Here is a 238-nt window from a genome sequence, read left to right as displayed (position 1 = left end):
GTGAAAAAAAACTACCCCAGGATCCAGATCTAGGGTTCGGGCACGCGGCCCGAGACGGCGGCGGATCTCGCCGGGATTCCTGTAGACGACGGCGGCGGCCGGAGAGGAAGTAACCGGAGCGGGGAGGGGGGCCGGACGGCGAGGAGGAAGCGGCGCGGCGGGCGGTCGCCGGAGCCGGGAGCTCCTCTCCCTGGCGCGGGCGCCGGCGAGGGCTTGGGGCGGCGGGGCGAGGTGCTCC

The sequence above is a fragment of the Triticum aestivum genome, chromosome 3B, assembly GCF_018294505.1.
Source record: "Triticum aestivum cultivar Chinese Spring chromosome 3B, IWGSC CS RefSeq v2.1, whole genome shotgun sequence".
Taxonomy (NCBI): domain Eukaryota; kingdom Viridiplantae; phylum Streptophyta; class Magnoliopsida; order Poales; family Poaceae; genus Triticum; species Triticum aestivum.
The sequence above is the reverse complement of the archived record's forward strand: the minus strand, read 5'-3'. Positions refer to the sequence as shown.